This window comes from Anas acuta, chromosome 2 (genome assembly GCF_963932015.1).
Source record: "Anas acuta chromosome 2, bAnaAcu1.1, whole genome shotgun sequence".
Classification (NCBI taxonomy): domain Eukaryota; kingdom Metazoa; phylum Chordata; class Aves; order Anseriformes; family Anatidae; genus Anas; species Anas acuta.
In genome coordinates this window covers 105,689,388-105,708,395 of record NC_088980.1, presented here as the reverse complement: position 1 = coordinate 105,708,395, position 19,008 = coordinate 105,689,388, and the positions used below count along the sequence as shown (strand labels likewise).

Here is a 19,008-nt window from a genome sequence, read left to right as displayed (position 1 = left end):
AGTAGATACTGTCCATCCAATCCAGCAACAAAAATCCAGTGCTCGTAGCAGCACTGTTGGTGTACAGCTATGCACCAAGAAAACGATTAGTTGCAACCTTGCTGTGTCACACAAACAGATATTCTGTTAGTGACTGAAGTGGCACAAGTGCCTTACACATCACATGTGCAACGTCCTCAGCCTCTCCTGCCTGGTGGCTTGTGCATTGGTTGATTGCTGTCTGGATAGTTTGGAGATGCTGACTTATGTCAGTGTTCACATTGTTGGCTGCTGCCTTCCCCTCAGTGGGCACTCTAATTTGGTACCCAGTACAGATTGTGGGATGTGATTTGTCAAATCTGACTGAAAGTGGCTAGTGGTCTCAAAAAACTATTGAGCAGGAGGGACTGACAGACAGCTCAGCAGATGAACAGGCAGATGGACAGTAAGTGTGACTGCTTAAGCCTCCCTTTGGTAGGAAGTCACTCTGAAAATAATATAAAGTGAGACAAATGATTCCCTTTTTTTTTTTTCCTAGAAATATTCATCAAAATGAACAACTATGAAAACCACTCTCTATTTTTTGGCATTTTTCTTCAGGGAGAAAAATAAAAAAAAGAAAGAAAGAGATATATCAAGCCACAGAAGCACACTAGTTTGCAATGAAGTTGATGAGTTGCCTTTTAGTTACCACAAATTATACCATAACACTGTATGTGATTACAGTGTAAATGAATGTGTAAACTACCTCTCCTAGCACTGTAGCACTTGCCACTCTGTTTCTGCCTGGGAGAACTTCTGGCAGTGACAAGAGGGGAGGGATGGCTGAAGTTTCAGGAAGTATCTGGAGAGAGGGCATGGAAATGCAATTTAGATGGAAAAAAAACAGATATCCTGAAGGTTAAACGAAAATGTCTGTGACCTCACAGAATGAGTTGGGTACTCTAGTATGTAGGTAGCCTTCCTGTATGCCTGTTTTAGGTATTTGTGCAGTGCCTAAATGCCAAATGCAGTAATTAAAATTCATATAAAGATTCTGGTCTTATTTAACAGGAATGATTCACCAGCAGCCATGGGACCTGTCAGAGAAGATTGATGGAGAACTTTCAAAGACTCTGGAGTACTCTGAGCATTGTACAAAGGATAGACTGAGATCTTTCATCTGAGGCAAAGGGAAATACGTTACGTACTGCACATTCATTTCAATCAAATGCTTTAATCCATGGGAGCTCTAGGTCTTGTTTTGAGCTCCGGGATTAAAAATATCTACATTTATCAAAGATCAAGGTTTATCAGATACCAAAAATGCTGTCTGTTTAATCTATATGCTTAATTACATACAATTTTTTTTTGTTTCTTCTGGTGAGTTATGTGCTTTCCTGTTTTTTGATTCAACATATCCATCAGCAGCAGCAGGTTAAGAACCTGCTGCTCAGCCCTGGGAAAGGTGGGCACCAGCTTCCTGTTTGGCAAAACAGGAAATATTAATAACACTGAGTATGTGCAAAATTAAATCTCTAGTATAGCAGTAATCTTACAGAGGGAGAGGTGGTAGCACTTGGCTCTCATTTCGGAGAGACCAATGTGAATAAGCCTTAGTTACTTATACAAGGGATCAAAAGCAAGTAGAAATTGATCGTGGTAAAGTAATTGATTGACACTATCTTTATATAGATCTTTAGCTGGTGTTTTCTGTGTAAACTCTGGACAACAAAGGCAGGTCAAATGTGGAAGTGGGATGGCACAAACACTTAGCTTTGTTAGGATAAAATTTACAATGCTGCGAAAAGCTTTGGTGGTATCTGACTAAAATATACGTAAAGAAAAAAGTCACTGTCAGGGCTCTCTCAAACAAATTGTTTACTAATATATGTCATTGCCTAGGGGAGCACTAAACCAAGGATGTCAGCCTGTCCAAGATAACATTACTTCAGTTAAACTTGCTCATAATTCTTAGCTAAAGAGATTTGCGTGCAGTATGTCGAGACAACTAATAGCAGCTGTACTTATTACCCACAGATTAGTTTCTCCTTTGAATTCGGCCTCTCTTTTATCACTTTTCTTTCCAACTACATCCTTTACTTTAATTTTCCTTTACCATCACCTCTCTTAATTTTCCCGTCGCTTGATTTATGGCATTCCAATAAAACCCTGCTGAAACAGGGATACTCACTGTGCCTCACAGATTCCTGCTACAATTTGTAGAACCTTCATTTTGCAAGCACAAACATGGTGATAGACTTGGTCATCATAAATCATATGCTCCTAGGACAGGATGCAGGGCATAGTTTGTTTGGCACTCTTCACTGCACCCACTGTAAAATTGCTCATCTCTGTTGAATACATACTTTTCCAATTTCTTCATGGCAGATAGGACATTTAGAATGGTCTGTTCAGTCATTTGTGTAGATACCTCATGATGACAGAAGACAAAGAAGAATACTTTTGCCTTTCAAAACTTCACTTTTTTACTGTCATAACCCAGGATGACCTCCTGTACTTTCAGAATAGTTATAGAAAATTCATAAAGTGATTTCAGACTCCAGACAGAGATTTTAAGTCAGGAAGGAAGGAAGAGGCATATTGTTTAACTTGCAACTTGAACATATTTCATTTGGAAGTCATTGAGAGACAATAAACATAGCGGCTCTTGGGGATATTTTCAGTCTTTTTTTGGACTAGAACAACAATTTGGGCCTGATGCAAAGTCTATTGACTTTATCTGAAGGACCTCATTCATTTCAGTGAGCTTTGTCAATCAGACATAAGCAGTGTTATGACACAAGGGAATTGTCTACAAGTTCCTCATGCAAATCAGTGCAATGCTGGCTCCATGAGGGGAAATTAATAACAGTACAAGCTCAACCAAATGTAACACTCAGGATGGGATGGGAATGCAGAGGTACCAGCTCTGCAGCTGTTCAGGGAGGGCAATAACAAAATAAAAAAGCAGAATTTACTTTTTCTTTATTTTCCCATATCACTGGTGGTTCCTTCTAAGGGAAACAACCTCATGCTTTTTTTTTTTTTTTTTCTTCCAACCACACCCTCACTCATTACCTACCATAACATACTTCTCATCAGTCAGAAAAAATAAGATATTGCTGAAGGCCAGAGTCAAAGCAAGATTGTTGCTTATTTACTTCCCTTGCAGAGCTTACAAATTCTAAGATAAAGTGGGGGAGAAAAGATGTCAAACTTATCTTTGATAAGCTTTGTCAAACTTATCATTTTTATGCTTTCAGTCAAATGCTAGAAATTTAGAAATGCTCTTATGTTTGCAAAGAAACCCCCCTCCAAAGTAGAAAGATACTCTTGAAGTATTCAACAAAAGAAATCAATTAACATTCAGAAATTCAAAATTGACTTTTTAACAAGTTATTTCTTATTGCCAAGTTTTCAGAAAAAATTACCCTTTATTATGAAATTCAGCCCAAAATAGAATATATGTATTGTGAAAAAAAGATAGCTTCAACGTGCATTGAACAAAGAAAAGGCTGAGTTATATTTCCTGCAGTTGTAAAGAAATTTGAACAATGAGTTAGTGAAGGAAAGCGCAAGTTTGTGAAAGAGAAGTGAAGATATCTTTTATCTTCAGAGGTGGAACAGTTGAAGGATACAGGAAGTGACTCACAAAACAAACACCAAACACCATGTCCTGTAGAGTTTTTGCTCACATTTCTGCAGGTTTAAATCATTTTTAAACTGAGATACATCTTTTTCTATATCTATATATTTTCAATAAAATCAGTTTTATGTTACCATTATTCATTTAGCCTTATTTCTGCTAGACATTTGGCTACTAGAACAATTGCAGCCATCTACATTTCCTCCTTTCCCCCTTCCTCTGCTCCCCCCACCCTCCTCCCCCCCCCTTTTTTTTTTAATCCCCAAGCTTTGCTGTCCCCTGAAGAACACTGCTTGTGGTGGTGTCATGCTTCTGTCTGTCTGTCCACCCAGACCACTGTTGTGTGGAGTCTTTGTTTTGAGCCATGCCAGATGATCTGGGCTTGGACATTACCTTGTGTCCAATTAACTACTCTTCCCATGGTAGTCCATGGGACTCCGCTCTTTAGAAGTTTGATTTTTTGGAACAGGGAATTTCTCACTGGGTAAGCCAATGCTAGTAAATTCAGGCCAGCCACAAGGAGAAGGTGTAGACCCATCCTCTCATGCCTCCAGCATCCAGAACTTGCTGGCTGTTGCCTTTTGTGATGGACCTTAGTGGTCCTGGTCTGACTTTCTTTACCAGTTCACATGCATGTATAATCTTTTACAGCAAGGCCCACGGCTTTTATTGCTGCATTCCTGTAGGTCCCAGTGCCACTATAACATAAGTGATCATATTATAACAGCTTCAAGTAAGGTGTAACATACAAGGTTTGCAACAAAGCCTTCTCAAATATATTTCTTTTCAATATGTGATTAAACACAAAACGGCATTGCTAGTGTGAGATGTAGTTTCTGCAAGTGTATAGACATCATAAATCCTACTAGAAATGGGTTGTTCACAACCATTTTTGTGGTTCATATGTCACTCTCATTCATTTAAGCCCTTTCTCACTAGCTGGTATAAAGGGATGGGAGTGGTTTTACAAAATGACAGACATAGCCTGCATGAAGTTTTTTTTTTTTTTTTTTTTTTTTTTTTTTTTTTTTTTTTTTAAGTAGTTATGCTTCCAGGTTATTTTGCTTCATTCAGAATAAGAGATCTAGACTGAAGCTATATTGTTAAAGCTTTCTGACAAAGAGATATCTCACTGTAAATATTAAGCTGATAACAGAAGACAGGAACTCCTTCTTACTTGCCCACAAGAAACAATCATCAGAGTCTCCTGATATCCCCTCCTAGGGCAGCCCAGACACTTGTGCACCTACCTGAAGTCCAGTCCTCTCTGGAGAAACCTTTTCTTCTTTCCCAGAGAGACATTAACCTTCTGAGCACTTCAGGTAAGTGTTTAACTGCTGGTGTCACGAATGCTTCCCAACTGGTTTTCTAGCACGACTGATCCAAGACAGCCCCCCAGTTTTGCTCTTTTGCTAGTGGTCTTATCTTTCCCAGTCCATGGCCTATCCCACTCCTGACCTCCCCATGCTGCAGCAGGGCTGCTTGCAGCTCTGGCTCTGTGGAGCAGCCTTGTACATCCCCTTGGCCTCTTTAGATAGGCCTCAACCCTGATACCCCACATACCCTGAGGCCCCTGGCTAGCATGCCTTTGCTGCTGTGCTTTTGCCTTGCTGACTCTTGGTCTTCACTATCATTCATTTTTGAAGGTCTGTTATTTTAGCTCAGGAAATCTATCTGAGCAAGTTTACACATCAGATAAAATGACAATGGATTGCCTAAGCATTAATATATTTTCCTATTTGGTTTGAGAGGCAAATCTATTTGAACGATCTGATGAAATGTACTTGAAAGAGCCTTGAATACAAGACTGAAACTATAATTAAGAGAATATATTAAAGGAAAGTAAGAGATGGAAGGCTCAAAACCAGAGGCAAAAGATTTAAAAAATTGCTCAGGCCAGATTGTTTGATTCCAGAGGTAATAAAACATCAGAAATAAACTCCTACAGTGTATTACTTTAAATAATAATGGTGTCAAATGAAGATGTGCTGAATGGGGAAAGGATGAACTGTTCAGAGGAGACACATAGAATTTAGGCCACATCATGGTCTAACTTACCAACACCTCATTTTTTTTTCTTAAAACACACAAAACAACAATGACAACAAAACCCAGACACTTCTTTTCCAGCCTCCACCATGGCCTGGCTGGTCTGGGAAAATTTTGGGAGAAAGTGTCTGAAATGCTATTTCCCTTCTAAACCCCTTCAGTCATCTTTTTTTTTTTTTTTTTAACACATAATTTCTAGGGAGGGACTAGGGTGAGTGCTTTTATCAAACAGTATTTGCAGCCATATGCGGTACTGTGAAATTGAATCAACCACATCTAACACTAGAAAGTTGTACAGGGAGGAAGGGCACCTGATGGACCATCTCCTTTCTCACAAGTGTGGTTTGTTTAAAGTCAGGAACTGGCATTTGGGAAATGACGAGATCTGCTTTTGTCTTAACCTTTCCTTTTGCTGGAGAAAGGTTACTATTTAGTGGAGCTCTTAGAGCCAAGCTACAACATATACCCTGGAGACCTTAACAGATTTTAGCTTCCTTTGCTATCCAGTACTTCCACTTTCAAGATATAGATGTAAATGTTAGAATGAAAATCCAACATACCCCTCAAATTTTGTTACACTTGAAGTATCCCCTTTAAACACGTATGCCCAGAGAATTTTCCTTTTGTTATATTTTAAAAGTTTTTGACTTTTGTCTGTTCAATAGTTCTTTGGTATTTTGCTAAGGGCTTGGCTAGAGGTTGAGTAGGCGGTTTTATAGGAATAATGGAGGAGCTAAAATTTTGTAACTTTTTAGAAGATATGATTTATTCATCCTTTTCAAGGACTTGCATTTATATATATTTATAACCTGCTGAAAGACTGTTAACATTCTGGAGCACAGGGAATGGAAAAATATGCTTTAATTAGGAAATGGGAGACACCAGAAAAATGGGTTTTCTAGTTAGTTAGTTTTTTTTTTTTTTCTTTTTTCTTTTTTTTTCAGTACAGAATTATGAATGGGTGCTGACAGACAAGTTGATGCAGCTGAATTTTAGGCCTAATTGATGCAAGTTTTTACCTGCAGCACTACAAGTTATCTGGGAAATTATATCTTGTTGATTTTCTTGGTTTTATTCAATGCCTCTTTACCACCTGCAACATTTTTGCTCATAAATTAAACAGCAGACTGGTGGTTGTTTAGCAACTGAAACATGGGCAAGAGTAAACGATTGTTTTGGGTGGCCGTGCATCCGGAGAAAAGAGAGCAGGCAGCTTCAGGCATAGCTATAATCAAAAACCTGATTGTCTTGAAATGAGATTGCTTCAAATGAAGCCCAGCTATCTGTGCTCACTGTGATTTATGTTACTCACAGCATCACAGTTCCTACGACTTTATGAGGCAATAGTGCTGCTGAATCAACAAGGCAAGTTGAAAACTTTGATGGCTTTTATTTCTTTGGCAGCATCGATGGCTGGTGGTGTGGGCAGGGGGGACAGCATGTGGGTCCTGCTGTGTCCTGCCTTCTGAAGCCAGTGTGGCTGGGAAGCCTGGGGACAAATTTCTGCTAGGACAGGCTGGCAGCAATTTATATTCAAGTCCAGAGAAATGGTATTAGCTCCAGTCTGGCCCAAGTTGCTTAAAATCAGCTATGGACATTGCTGCAGCTGATGAAACTGCTCTGTGTTGCACTGAATAGAAGAGTCAGATAGAACCTATGTTTTGTAGGTATGTAAGTGGATGCCTCTGTTCTGCTGCTGAAAATGCTATCTAAAGAAAAAGGCACTATTTCCATATATTACATGAACAGATCTCTGGGAATATGGACCCAATAAAATTTTGCAGCAGCCCGGAGCCTCCAACTTCCCCATGCCAAACCGGAGCTGTAGAAAGTTAAACTGGAGAAGGGCTGTCTCTGTCATCCTCCTGTGCTTTCAGATCCAGCAGTGTCTCCATGGGGCTGAATTAGTACTGAGAAGAAAACACCTTGGTCTTGAGGCTGCTTTGTGCCTCATCAAACTTCCACAAGTTTGGTGTCTTTGGCAGCCTCAGTGCAGGGTGGTCTGGCTGAGCTTGGATGTCTGGCCAGACCTTTTTAGTTGCTTTGTTCCCTTTACCAGACAATCTGTGTTTGGCTTTGCTGATAAGTGAACGATGTCTGTTCCAGTCATCCTTGTTGAACAGCAGCAAGGTTTTCCACCTCTTCAAGCAGCTGTAGAAATATGGCATTAAAATAAGAGAGAAAACTATGAACATTAAAAGTGTAAATTGATAGTGATAGCTTTTCTTATCCTGTGAGACACTAATGGCATTTTTTTCAACAGTTTCTTCAGTTGACAGATCATACAAAGTAAAGCAGTTACGAGCTAGGTAACATTCATTGCACAAATAAGGATCTAAAGGAAATGGTTTGTTTACTGTCTTCGGCATCTTTGCAGAACATAGCAATATTCTCAGTAGAGCTGAAAAGATGTAGTACTAAAACCAGAGTCAGGGAGAAAACAAGTTCACTGTCCTGAATACGTAAGTTGTTCAACCAAGAAAAATAGTCAAACTAATTTTTAATTTGTAGGCATCTGTGTAAGGGGTGTGGCTGCCAAGAAAAAAAAAAAAAAGTACTCAAAGTGCTTGCACTTCTGAGGAGCACCAACAAGGAGAATGCCATGTACCTATGAAAACAAAGCACCTAACATCCCACTTCAACGTGTAGTAAACAAGATTTAAAAAACAAAGCCAGGAAGAGGTCTGAACTGCAGACGTACTGCTGTGAATATTAAGAAGGGTATTATTCAGTAGCAGTTTAAACTTCCCTACACCGAACTGACCTATGAGTACTCCTGTGTGAGACAAAGAACAGCAGCTTCCAGGAGGAACTATAAACAGCAGCAGGTGGGAAGTGCTTGAGCCTGCTCCGTGAGAGCAAGTTGCCTTTGAGAGCCCCCTTTCCCCACCTGTGCTGGCAGCAGGCAGTACTCGATATCCCGTTTGCAGCCACCAGATAGAGCTCGCTCTGGCTGTGTTTTTCTCTTCGTCTGTCTCCTGCCTGTTGAGCATCTATCAGGTTTAGCTTGCCTGCGTGTTGTTTTGTTTGATCATGTTCGTGATGGATCAGTGCCTATTATTATTAGTGTTCATTCTTCATCACAAGATGGCTGAGGTTGGCAGGGACCTCTAGAGGTCACCTGCTCCAACACCATGCTCCAGCAGGGCCACACAGAGCAGCGTGCCCAGGACAACATGCAGGCAGCTTTTGAAGGTTTCCAAGGAGGAGACTCTGCAACCTCTCTGTGCAACCAGTGCTCAATCACCTGACACCACAGAAGTGCTTCCTGATGTTCAGAGGGAGCCTCCTGTGTTCCAGTGTGTGTCCATCCTGGCACTGGGCAGAATGCTGGGCAGTAAACATTGACCCCAGATATTAGCGGAATAATCTCCAGTGATGTTAACAGTGACGATGTGTTTTGCAGCAGCCAAACTGAGAGATGCTCTTAAAGAAAACAGCTTTGAAGGTGCACAGAGGAAAGGACAGATTGAGGGTTCATTTGGCAACGGGGGAAAACAGGCTTCTGTAATTAGTTTTAATGAAATATAATAAACGTAGAACAATATCTCCCTAGCTTCTGGAATTGAACAAATAATTAAATCTAAAATAAACCACAGCTGAAACTCTGACTTAAATGCAAAGGTTGTGAAGGTTGAACTATGTCAGACCGTGCAGCTGTCTTAGTGGCCAAGGAAATGGTCATTAAATGAGCTAATACTTGCAGAAAGGGCAAGGGAATCAAATGTCATATTTCCTTTCAAACTATCCTAGGAATAATATGTTGGTGAATCTTATACTTGTACTGAGTAAATAAGGCGAAATGATAATTAAGAATAAAACAACTAAATAACATGATATCCTTGGGGGATAGCAATAGGATTTCCAAGATAGAAATTTATGACTACTTAACCTCTTTTAATTCTTTGGACTACTCAGCAAAATAATGAAGAACAGAGAATTTACCTTTCAAAAATCCTAGGACAAGTGCTTTCATAAGAGGTTATTAAAGTCACTAACTATGCATAAGGTGAGATGTAAAATTTTCCTGCTGGCTCAATTACTTCTACTGAGTTGTTGAAATTTAAGGGAGCTTGTTTGAAAAACCTGAAGCGATCGTTATACAGTCAACATTAACCAGAAGAGAAGCAACTGGTATCAGCAAAAGGTACTTTCTCCCTTACACCAATGTAATTGCTTCACATTCCTGTTACACCTGGTCTGTACTTGCAATTATCATGCTTTCAATTATCAGACTATATGTACAGCTGTTTTTGCCTTAGCTAGACATTACCTTGTCTAAACTGAATTTCTCCATACTGGTAATGTATCTGATCTAAAATTGTTTTCAAAAACTTCATTTATAAAATCTGTCTGTCTGTCTATCTATTTATCCATGTTTCTGAGAAAAAGAAATGAGGAAAAAATACTGTCTCTCTCTATTTTTTTTTTTTGTCCTCCTGTAAAGTCTTGGAGGACCTAAGCACTGACACCACCAAGTAGAATTTGTTTTTCTGGGCACTCTCGTTCATCCACTGTTGTTCAGTTCTGGGCATATTACAGATCTCTTAGGGAAAAGATGTGAATACTAACCATGGAATACACCAGACTGCCTTTCTTGTGTTCTTGTAATCTGGCTCTTCATAGCCCTCAGGATCCCTCTTATCTCCTGCCATGGAGTGAAAGCGCAGATACTTTAGCACAATTAACCTAAATAAACTTCTGAGATTGAAGTGCTGCTGTGACAACTCTATTTTTTTTTTTAATTATATATATTTCTGAAGAACTGTAAATGTATTAAATAAACCCAATATTAATACAAAATCTTGAGATCTACTCTCTTCCTTTTATGATGATTTGTCAACTTTTTTTTTTTTCCTTTTTTTTTTTTTTTTTCTTTTTCATACTATTATTTTCTGCTAGCTGATCAAATTCTGAACCAGTTCCAACAACTATTGATTCTTTTTCTGACATGCAATTTTTGGTAATCTTCCTACCCACACAACAAAGAACAAAGCTCAAGCCAAACCTGAACTCCTACTTAATTTTTTTTTTTTTGCTCTATTGCATATCAGCTTGGCATGCTTGGCACATAAGTTAAGGGTGAATCTTTTTTGATTTTAAGGAAGTTTCTTTCACACATTCTTGGAAAAAAATAATTAAAGTAATAAACCTTCTGTACTGTGAATTTTTAAAGAATAATTAAGTGGAAATTTGTTGCTGTGGATAATGAGACAGGTGAAGAAAAAAAAAAAGAAAGAAAAAAGGCAAAAAGCCACACACAGCCACACAACCAAACAACCCAAAACAATTTGACCTGAGCTCAAAGTGAGAAGTAAAGTGTTTGTCTTGTAATAGTTGATGAAGTTACAGAGAGAAATACAAACAAGCAAAGTGGTAGTAAGGCAAGAAGAAAGGCAAGATTTTTTTTGCATCCTGATATAAAGGTTAACATAATTTTCTGGATAGGAGATAATCTTCATAAAAAAAAAATAGAAAGGGGGAAAAAAAATCTAAAAGACACTTCAGTGGTGAAGTAATCTATAGGTAATGAATCAATCTGTTACAAGTCCGGAGATTTTGCATGGGTTTGTCATTATTGTGGGGTATTCATGGATGCTGTCACTCAAATTTAAAAGTAGCTCTGACAAATTAGGAGGGCTTCTTTTATTTTTTCCCTTTTGCATTTTACAGGTTTTCATGATAGCTGTTTTCAAGCCATCATTAATATGGAAATGCAGGATTGCAGGAAAATAAAGTTCTGTGGGAGCAATTTCAGTGGAGAGCTGACACAGATTACAGGCAGTGTGTGAGCCCCACATGGAGCCCCGAGGTCAGTGGGACTGCAGTGACAATGGCAATGGCCCTGGCATTTGTCACTACACCTGGCGGGGGGATGGCGTGTTTGATTTGGTGGGCAGATGTGAGTCAGGGCCCCTTCGTGCCACCCCAGAAAGCTGTGGTCTTGGCTGCACAGGGAAATGGGGTCTGTGTCCCCCCACCAGGAGGAAGAAGGAAAAGCACCAGAGGCGGTTTTGCCCTGCTGGCAGTCTCTAATCAGGGGTGAGCCATTAATGAGTCAGCCTGGGGGCAGGCAGGTTGGCTCTGTGCCTCGGTCCAGCTTTCCATAAAAGCCTTTTCCATTTCCAGCGCTCACCTGAGGAGTTAATTAGGGAGACAACCATGTTTCTGCGGTCTGTAGCACTTAACGATCCCCAAAATGCAAATAAAGAGAGAGCTGCAGCTGTTTAAAATATTCCTGCTGCTACATTATTAAGTACAAGGGGACAAACATAAGGGCAGGAAGCCTCTGATTAAGAGCAGGTTTGTATGGGGTGCGTGACTCAAACATTGGTGTTGTTTGAACTCAGCTCTGGCTCAGTCTTACCCCTGCCCATGAGGCCGAGCTTGCGCCTGAATGTTTCATACATCTGTGCTCTTTGAATCAAATATGATGCAAAATCCCTTTGATGTACAGGTTTTAGGGCTGGTATTTATCCTGCTGAAATAAAACTCTGTTTGTTGGGGAATACCACATGGTGCCAGGGACTGAAGAAAATATGGATGAATAAGAGACAGTCAGGGTCTAAAGGCAAACGGGTCTAACTCACATATTTGCTGTGTGTGATGTAGAACAAAGAATCAGACCACAAAAAAAAATATATATATTTTTTTGAGCACAGGACTTGGACTTGTTCAAGCATCTTCACAGTTCCCACTTTGAAATAATGTCAGTGACACAACTGGTGCCCTGGGAAAGAGATGTGGTGGTCCTGTTTAAAAAAGAGAAATGGAACCTGAAGGAAATCAAGTGTTACGGAAGCTTGCCTTGGGCAACTGTGTTTTATGACTTGTGTTTGGATGCCTGTGTGCTGTCAGACTACAAATATTGCAAATCCCATGCTTTCCATCATCTTGGTCTTTCTGCCCACATAAAATATATACCACTTTGCTAACAAATAATACCAAATTCAGTCAGCCACAGGCAAGAAAGATAAGATAGGAAGATTTTGCTCTTAGCTAATCCATCCAAGTATATACGAAGCTTTGGAGAAAAGGATGCCATGTTTCATCTTCCTAGGGCTATTCTGTGCTATAACATATTATCAAAATAGTATTTCCTCTGACTCTTCAGGCAAGCCTGGGGGAGTTGATCCTTAAAAGACTCAACTCCTAAAAGACACCAGCAAAAGTTGTGACTGGTTGAGGAATCAGCTGCTGGGAAACAGTGGCTCCTCACCTCAAGTCATGTGTCTGATCTGTGCTTTGGCACGATTAATACTTATTTATCTTGGAAGAAAAGCATCTCCTGCTGATAAGTTTTATACAGACAGCCTTGGTACGTTTTAAAGGCTTTAATATGATATCATGGTTAGTGTTTCAATGTTTCTTTTTTTTGGTCATGTATAACAGTGAGCGTCATCTTGCTCATCGTGCCGAGAGCTGATATGGGTGGTGCATGCTTTTGTCATTACGTACATGTTTCATGTTGTTCTGGGTTTCAGGTATGTCAACATGGTGGATTGCAACTACCTGCCTTTATAACTAAATGCTATCCAGTAGACAGCTTTCTGAGGAAACTTGAATGTGCGGTATGAAAAGGCTGACAGCCTCTTTTCTGCACAGCTTTCTGTGCTGCTTCTGTGAGTGGTACAAAGTGTTTGTTGGAATAAGAAATGAGCATGTTTTGATAGTATAAAAGTCAATGTTAATGTTGTAGGAGCCCTTATTAAGATCAGCAGTCACACAGGGTATGCACATGCTGCTTAGGGCACCTTCTGGGGTACAGTTCTGGAGCCACTCATATGACAGCTGGAAGCAGGCATAGCTTGGCCATGCAGTGACAGCTGATTTCTCACCTATCCCTGCCCCTATTCATACACTCTGCAGCATCCCATGGCAACACAGCACCTCATGGAAATGCTGGCTTGTACCTGAACACATTGCAGTAGTGCTGATGGGGTTTTTCAAGCAGAGCTTGCTGCCTGGATCATCATGCTACAAGACTGCAGCAGAGCTGCTGCAGTCTTTGGTCTTTCCACCCATCCCAAGTGCCACTGCAGTGTAGACACATCTGTTTTGGTCCTCCTTTTATAAATATTTAGCTGTGAATCAGAAAACGTTACAGCAAATAACTAAAGTCACTGTTGCTGAGGTGTGAATAACAAGTTCCTAACAGCAATACCTCAGTACAAAGGTCAGAGCAAATCATACTGAGGCCATTAAAAGGACATAATATGCCAGCATGAAATGTCTCCCTATAGTATCAAGTAAATCACAAAATTATGGAATCATAAAAACTGTGAAGAGAAAGGACCAGAGTAGTTTTGTATTATTCTTTGAATGTTGTTTCCTCCTTATGCTGCTCTCACTCTAATTACTTTCACATGCTCCTTTTTTTTTTTCTTGGTGGTATAAGTCTAAAATTTTAATTCCAAGAAATAAAAGAAATAAAAATACATTCCTTGGTAATCTGACATAAAGAAATGGAGAAGAAACTGTTATGGAGATTTATTCCACTGCTGGGTTGTTATTTCAAAATCAGTCCAAACTTTGGTTCTGTTCCAAAGTCCCCTGCAATCCATGCCAAGGCAGGGCCTGAGCTTCGATAAGTCTGAAGAGCAGTTTGATGGTTTACCTGGGATTAATTTGATGGTCTTAGACAAGGTTTCAGGTGTTTCAGGTGACAAGTGTTTGGACTGCAGGGGGAGATCATATCCTGCACTGCATGACCAGACCTATTGTCCCATCACATGGGCGGTGCAGACACTTGCTGGGGAGGCTTTGTGGTGAGGAATACTTGAACACCCTTCTGGGACTTCCCAATGAGATTTGGTCTGGGATCATTACCCCTTCTTGAAATGCTGTAGAAATTGTGGAAGTGAAGGAACGTATCTTGTGCCATATGGTGCCATGTCTTTCATATCTGACATGCATTAACTCTAGTTACTTGATATGTATCCAACCACTTTTTACCTGAGGCTGTCCACTTGAAGTGGAAAAGGTCTTTGAGGACCTAATGAGCTGGATGGAGGCAGTTTCTACCCGTTCAGGAGCCCCTCCAGTGGGTGCTTCAAGGGGAAGGCATAAGACACAAGAGACTTCTCTACATTACCCAGGACTTTTGCTATGCCTGGAAGCATCCCCATGTTTTAATGCTGTTTCAGTAGGACCAGTAATTTCCATGGAGTTTGGTTTATATTTTGGAAAAATGATGGCTGTGATCTCACTTGTTCATGCTTTTGCTCTGTTAATTTAGCTCTGAGTTCAAATGCACTATAAGGATGCAGTGAATTTTTGTAATTGCTTTCTGAGGATGAGGGTCATCCTCTTTGTCGAGAAGAGTGATGTGGTGGGAAATAGGAATTTAACTCATGAGCATCTCAGCACTGCTGATGTCAAAGTTAGGCTGGGGCCCGGCAAAAATTGATAGCTGCTCCAGCCTTGTCTCCAGCATGTCCACAAGGAAACATCACCAGCGACCTCTAGACAGGGTGGGGGGATAACAGTCACCATAAAATATTATTGCACAAACTGATAAAAACTGTCTGGTCTTGGCTGAACCTGAAATACATGTCCTTGCTGCATCTGTTCCCCTTCCCTCAGTGGCAGACTGTCCTGCAGTCAAGCCAACAAAGCTACTGGGGTTTCTTGGACATATTAAGCATATGACCAGCCTTACCTGGATGACAGGATTTTGAGTTGTTGCAGTCCCTTACCTTTCCTACCTTTTCTTAAGATGAACCATTGTACAATAAATTTATCTGTGAAACTGAAAACCAGGCAGACTGAGAATGTGAAGAAAATTCCCATCTGGCCACATTCACATAATCTGAGATAGTCTTCAGCAACTCAATTGCTCCCCATGTAAGTATTGTCAGAAGCTGGCCAGTGAAGATTTTTTCCCAGTTGCTAAGTGTAAAAGCAGCTAATAAAGGAAAAGAACCATTATACAATTCCATTACCCCTTCCATCAAAATGCATCTTACAGGCATTAATGAATCAGGCTATAACATTTTATAGGCGGACAAACATTTCAGAAAGGCTAAATGGGGAATTTTTGAAGGGTCAGTCTTGGGGCATTTGGAGAGGCCAGTCTGGGCACTTACGTAAGACAAGAGGATGATGAATATGTGAGCCCTGAGAGCGCACACTGAGTCCTATACTTGTGTCAAGCTGTAACTTCAATGACCTCTGCCTAAGTGGTATTTCTGAGCATTTTCTGTACATCCGTCCTGCTGTAAGGGATGGAGGTCAATGGCTTTTCTCTTGTGGAGAAGGAAGCATAAGTGTGTCACAGCTGAGATCTAGCTGTTACTCAAGATCTGTATTTTCCATTTGCTTTTGTAATTTTGGCACAATGTCTTGCCAGCTGATTCTTCCAGGAGGTTTAAGAAACAAAATTTCTGGATACAAGTGGGCAGAAGAAACTGTGCAGCTCCAAAAGATGCTTAAGCAGAAGTTGCATTTGTGATCAAAATTTCTACTGAAACTGGTTGCTGGAAGGGAAAGCATATAAAACTGTGCCTTGGACAGCTCTCTGAAATGCTTGCCAACAATTTTGTCCCCACTGGAGCAGGTGTGATGGCCTTGTATCAACAATTGCCTGTGCTGGTTGTTGGGGAGGAGGATTGTGTCTGGGGAACGTGAGGGCAATCAAGCCATCCAGTCCCTGCTTGCACACAGGGAGTGTCATGGCTCTTCTCTGGCTTGTAGAGCTCTGACTTGGCTTGTAGACTGAATGCCTCAAGACTATTTACTTCTTCTACAGGGCAGGAAGGGAGACACTTCTGCAGCCATGAGCACAGCAGGGTTATGTGTGGCCATCTACGATGCTTTTGCTGAGGCTGCCTCTCACAACATGTTGCCCAGAGGATTTGTCTGCTTGACAGCTGGCTGGTTTGATTCTATTAACATGTGCACCTCAAGGGCATTTATTTCATGAAATACCTGTGAATTTCTACAAGAACTGGCCAAAAAAGGGAGCTAAAGATTTCTTTGAGGAAAAAGAAAACATGACTCCTGCACTACACAGCATAAGCACAGTTAACTTATGTTCTGGGTACAACATTGGTACATCCTCATAATATGAATTCTGTGGACCTCTGATGTGGAACTCCATATAATGCCTCCTGGCATCCTTCCCAGACATCTCCGTAATGCACATGACACTCTGCAGACACTTGTGTCGGCTGGGAAGACCTCACCATTAATGAGCAGAAGTCTGCTGACATCCTGCAATGTAAAGTTCACTAGATCATCTCAGTACATTATTTTTAAAGCAGGTAAAGCAGGTGGTGCATCACTAGACCTGTTTCAGACAAACTGCATGAAGCTGGGTCTCTCATCACAAGCTTAGTGTGAGTGACCTCATAGTTAGACCTTTAAGCTAACAAACTTGTTTGTTCTCTCTCTTTTTTTCTTTCCTTCTTTCTTTGTTTATTTCTTCCCTGTCCCCCTCCCCCCTTTTCCTCCCCACTAGTGATTATTTCTTGTGGTTAGACCTTCTTCAGTGAGTTCATGATCCTTTGAACTTGAAATCACAGAGTGGCAGAGTGGTAGGAAAATATCTGGTTTACTTAATAATCTGATTTCTTACTTTCTAGTCTAACAAATCTAATACTATCATAAAAAAAAAAAAAAAGAGAAGAGAAGAGAAGAGGAGAAAAGAGAAGAGAAGAGAAGAGAAGAGAAGAGAAGAGAAGAGAAGAGAAGAGAAGAGAAGAGAAGAGAAGAGAAGAGAAGAGAAGAGAAGAGAAGAGAAGAGAAGAGAACCCCAGCTCATGTTTAATAATAATAGGAATTTAAAACACACTAGAGTTTTGCATTTTATTTTAATTGCAGATGGACCAGAAGAATAAAATATTTATACTTGTGCTACCCTTCTTCCCTGTTTGGCAGCAGAGTGAATAACATAAGCTTTTCTGACACTGTAACAAGATTAACTTTTTTCAACCTATGTTTATATACATATGATATATATTCATCAATTCCTTCTTATTATAGTCACTGAAGATCCATCAAAATGAAGAAAGTAGAAACAAGTACAGATCTCAAGTATTTTTCAAGCTAATGCACGTCTGCAAAGGACAGGTAGATATTTATTGCCTAGGAAAAAAGATGTTCTGGAAAACCAAAGATTCTCTTGCGTTTTCATTAAATCCAGTCTTCCTGGACAATACTGCCATATAATTTCCCTTCAAAATGTAAAACTTCCTTACCCTCACAATACTGTGCAAAATCTCATTTTCTTCTTCCTAACATCCTCACTGTCTAGAGAGATAGATATATTTAATTGCCATTCATTTTCAGTGCTGTATCTCATTACTGCTGGTAAAGGAGAAAGACCCTGCAGCTTGGAGTATCACGAGGCTGTCTCCTTGATTGCAGAGGAACTGGCTGTGTGCAGCTGAGGGTAGTATGGAGAATCATTTAAGAGTGGCAGCAGTGCACTGCATACTGTCATTTAATATGTGTACAATTCAGTTCAGAATAAAGATCAGGTTAGAGAAAAAGCTCTAAAAACTTTGCATTAGCACGATAAAGCTAATACTCTTGCAGACAAATCTCTTGGAGTAAATTCTTGTAGTGGCAGTGACTTCATCTGAGCCTTGCTAAGTTATACTGTGTAGAGCTCTGACTTTTATTAGAATGGTTATTATCTTTCATAAGACCGTAAAATCCACTGAAATAATTTAGGACATCAGAACCACACAGGTTCTGTTCTGTTCATTGTGCTTTCATACCTGCTGGTGCAAATCTGAAATATCAATCAGCTATAATGGGAATAATGGGGAAAGGGAATGGAAATCAGTTTGATGTGCTTATGGTGCGAAGTGATATTCCTGCTCCTATTCAGGCAGCAGCAAAAATATTTTTACTTTTCAACAACTGTAATTACTTGCAGACTGATAACCTTTTCTCCATAGGGAAATCAGAGGAAAGATACAGAAAAGGTGAAAATCCAAAAAATTCAGAACACCAAAAAACTCAAAGGGTGTTTTTTTTTTTTTTGAATCCTTCAGCTGTTTAGCTGAACTCCAGCACTGTCTTCTGTATCCTTTCTTTTCTGTCTGTGCAACTCTTTCTGTCTTATACTGTGTTACATTAAGGTGTCCATGATGGAGGAAATGCAGGCTCTGAATCTTGGATAAAGCTTCTACCAGTCTACTTGAGGGTGTCCCCTGCACATAGACAACATAAATATTCACTCTGTCTTTGATGTTACTGTTTTAGACAGTACAAGTTGTTATTATTTGGACACAGTGTCTTTCCAGTTCATTTGTACTCATTCTTCATTGACAGTAGTTGTTTGCTTTCCTCACATGAATTATATTCTTTCATCCAAGAACTGTAGAGTCTAGGAGATCTAC

General features: G+C 40.0%; 1 long non-coding RNA gene across 1 annotated transcript; it reads right to left on the bottom strand.

Moving 5' to 3' along the window:
* Positions 1-7,016: 7,016 nt before the first annotated feature.
* LOC137850941 (uncharacterized) lies at positions 7,017-8,771 on the bottom strand. Its single transcript, XR_011092912.1, has 2 exons — positions 8,421-8,771; positions 7,017-7,807 (listed from the first exon to the last, which is right to left on the bottom strand). It is a non-coding gene; the product is annotated as an uncharacterized lncRNA (long non-coding RNA).
* Positions 8,772-19,008: the final 10,237 nt, after the last annotated feature.